We start from the raw sequence: 3,995 nt of genomic DNA on the forward strand, positions 1-3,995 counted from the left end.
CGAATATCCGCCCCCTGTGTTCAGTCCGCACTTCAGAACACTGAATCAGGCAGTTGGAAATCCCTCCTCTCTGCCTGGAGCTCAGATGTGCTCCCAGCTAAGGCAATTCACGCTTCTGCCTGCTGAACCTCGGGAGTGAGGAGAAGATTGGTTCTCCAGCTGGGATTTCTGTTCAGCACACAGTGACGAGGGCAGCTTGGGGTGGGGGCTTTCTAGAAGCTTCTGTTTGCACCAAACCCTGCATCATAAGAGGCCTCTGCTGTGGGCTACCTTCCTCTGTAAGTGACTCATTATTTCTAAAGATGCTATATGTTTACAATATGCTAACTGAGGAAAGGCTATTGTGTATCATATCCCCAAGATTTTATTACAGAAATGGAAGGTTCCTAGCCACCCATGCTGTTGCTGTTGAATTCTCTCATGGTAGCAGCTCTAGCACGTTTGGAGACACCTTCACGAGACAGTCCAAGGTGTCTGTCTCCACTGCAGACATCCACAAAGATGAGCTCTCACCATTAATAAGCCTGTCTTTTGTAACTGCATCTTACATGAGCCAGTCCAGTCCTATGTAGAAGACAAGCATCTCTTCCACATCACATTTGTGCAGCCTCCCTCAACTCCTGTGACCACTTACTCTGACCTCTGAGACACCAAGTTCTCCAAACCCTCAGAGACCCAACAGCACCCCCACGGTGGAAAAGCCTCCCTAATCCTATTCACTACTAACATATCTTCCTGACACAGCTTCTCCTTCCTGAGCAAATAGCTAATTAATCTGACAAACAAAATTGATATCTTTCAAATGTTTGTCAACTGTCACAATTTATGCCAAATTCATAGATTACACACACTGTTATTAACGCAGTATTTTATTCAGATTGACTCACTTTTAAATAAATAATTGCTTCATTGTAATTATAATCACAATTTCTTTAAAATAAAAGTTTTATAGTGTCCTTTACTTAAATGTGTGTTCAAAGGAATGCAGGTGTAAATCTTCCAAAATATATATATATATATATTTGAGACCAGACTGGGCCACAAAGTGAGTTCTAGGCCAGTCTGGGCTACAATCCTTTTTTTTTTTTTTCTGTTCTAAAATGTTTTATTGACCAGACGAGAAATCAGCTTCACCACAGCGCATGCCTACAGCCCTTGCAACGAACAGCTATACACAGCATTGTCCCTTCAGTCCCTGTGAACATCAAGGTCCAGCCCTTCCTCCCTCAGCTCCTGACCTTGGGGCCTGGGCAAGGTCGCTAGTGAAGGTCCCTAGAGAAGGGTGGGGTGAAAGAGGCAGGGTCTTCATCTGGGTTGGAGAGGCGTGAAGATTGAGGTGGAGGGAGAGGGTGTTACATGGAGACAGGCTACCTCTGCCTCCCTCCACGTCAGAGGAACTGTCAGGAGTGGCTAGAATAAAGCACTACCCTGGGCTAGGCTGACACAGAGAAACTGTCCATCCCAGCCACCAGATGCAGGGTTAGGACCAGAATTTACCACTCCAAGATCTGGACCACTGATAAATGTGAATGCATGTTCAAAGGATTTAATTAGGATCTCCTTTCCTCATCAAACAGGGAACCTCCAGACTTTGGGGTCCTCTGATCTGGACTGATCTCCATTCCAGGTGGGACAATATCAGTTCCACATTCAAGGCAAGAGGCCAGAGAAGGTGCTCCTTCCTGTGGCCCACTGGTCAGCACCTCTACCTCCCATGGGGACCCTACAGACTGAGATACCTTGGTTTTATTCTGAAGGGCACCAAGAAGCTCAGCCTCCTTTCCAGAGGAGACTCTCTGGTATCCAATAAACCACAGCCTTCCCTGGCCCAGTCCTCATCCTGCCTCCCTCCACGTCTGCTACTTTTCTCCTCTGGGCGCAGGTGTCCTGGCCAGTAGAGGGTGTACATTCAGCCTAGGAACAGAGGTCTGTGGGGGTGAAGTGTTGGGGGAGAGACATGGTCTTTCTAAAGGGGTGACTAGACAGATGTCTCCTAAAGGTAGTGGTGTCAAATGCCAGGCAGGAGGAAGCCCTTAGTGGGGTAGGAGATCAGGTAGACCCCTAAACTAAGAGAAACCAGATACCCAAGTTGAAGTCATTAGTGATGTGTGCCAGGGCTAAGCGAGAGAGAATCTTGGAGGTGTCCATGGCTTCTGGGAAGGGATTAACAACAACAACAACAACAAAAACACATGAGTAGTCAGGGTGTGCAGGCAGCAGCGGTCTTCTCTCTGAGTGAACCAAGGCAACCAGCTCCTTGTCCAAAACCAAAACCTTTGAGCCCAAAGCTTTTAGCACAGCATCCTTTGTGGTAGATCTCACCATCTTTGTCTGCTGGGGTGGTCAACTCAAGGCCTTTGACACATCAGAAGCAGAACTTAGGCTAGGACTTCCCAGCACCAATCACCTTCTCCACAGCATAGACTGCCTGGCTACTCGGAGATGCCAATCTTCTGGGCAAATTTGGATATGTTGTGGTTGGTGATGGGCCTGTGTCCGGGGGCTTCCTCATGCTTGTTCCCAGAGACTCCCCCTTGTCCGCCTGAGCCCTGCCTGTAACCATAGCCTTTTGGCCTATACTTCTTGCCGTAACACGACTTGCACTAGATCTCTTCTACATGCATGGCCACGGTGGTGCTATCCAGATTCTTCTTGCAGACCACGCATAGGAAGCAGGATTTATGGAAGCTGTTGCCCTTGCATTGACCTCTTCAGGAAAGTAGACTGTCTTCTGGCACATCCCATATTTCTTGCCTCCTCCCCAGTTTGGCATTCTGGCAATTGTTGGAAGGTTCCTGGGGGTGGGGGTTGAGGGTGGGGGGTGGGAACACAGCACTCCGGGAAGGGGTGACTGACTGCCCCAGGCTGCACCCGGTTTTGCTCCCCCTCCAGAAGGCACTTCCCGCTCCATGCCAACCAAGTAGGCTGCATTGGAACCTCCAGTCATTTCTCTTCTCTGGGATCTGACTCTCACGGTGAAGCCCATTCTTCACACCAACCCCAAGAGATAAGCCCGTTCAGTTCAGTTTGCACTGTCGGGGTCTTCTGGAAGCTTCAGTGGGTTGTGGCAGCCTTAACCTACCCCCGCTGACTCTGCCACTGTCCTGAGCAGAAACATTTATGCACTTCCCACTGACATCATCTGTGGAGACTGAACTTTTCATTTGCTTTGAATCTGGAGACAACTTAAGAATCAACAGAGTAAAGAGAATATTGTATGCCCATAGTAGTATGAAAATTTCCCCAAAGAAAGCTAGTGTTTCCCAACAGAAATGGGATGGAGGCCAGGATAAGTCGGACAAGGCTGGCCAATCCCTCAAGCTTCATGCAGTGCAAGACAGCCTATGTTACATCCCCTTGAGATGGAATTACAGGCTGTTTTGAGCCACCTGGCCGGGTGCTGGAAATTGAACACGGGTCCTCTGGAAGAGTAGTATGTATGCTTTACCACTGAGCCATTTCTACAACCCTCTTTTTAAAAATTAATTCAGGGTCTTGCTATGTAGTCTTGGATGGCCATAAATTCACAATCCTCCTGCCTTCAAGAAACAAACTATAGCCTCTTCGTTTGCTATTTGTAAAATATATCATAAATTATTGTGAACTGTTATCTTACTGCACTGTAGAACATAATAACTCATTCCTCTTTCCTACTTGTTATTTTTTTGCATGTGTCAGTGTGAGTGTGCAGTGTGCATATGTATATGCATGATTGCATGTGTGTGGGTGCACATGTGTGTGACTGTGCACTCGTACTCCTGTGTATGAAAGCCAGAAGTCAATGACAGGTGTCTTCCTCAATTGCTCTGCACTGTTTCACCTGAGGCAAATTCTCTTGCTGAACTTGAATCTGATTGACAGCTTGTCTAGGCTAGCCAACTTGCCCTAGGTATGCCCAATCTCCACCTCCCAATCCAGGCAGGCTGCCACACCCACCTCTTCAGGCCTCACTCCTGTGTGGCAAACACCCTATCCACTGAGCCACATGCCCAGTC

At 47.9% G+C, this 3,995-nt stretch overlaps 1 pseudogene; it reads right to left on the minus strand.

The window, feature by feature from the left end:
• Nucleotides 1-2,200: 2,200 nt before the first annotated feature.
• Nucleotides 2,201-2,773, minus strand: LOC128106004 (cysteine and glycine-rich protein 1-like; annotated as a pseudogene).
• Nucleotides 2,774-3,995: the final 1,222 nt, after the last annotated feature.

Source organism: Peromyscus californicus, unplaced genomic scaffold, assembly GCF_007827085.1.
Source record: "Peromyscus californicus insignis strain IS unplaced genomic scaffold, ASM782708v3 Scaffold_9__1_contigs__length_137607984, whole genome shotgun sequence".
Classification (NCBI taxonomy): Eukaryota; Metazoa; Chordata; class Mammalia; order Rodentia; family Cricetidae; genus Peromyscus; species Peromyscus californicus.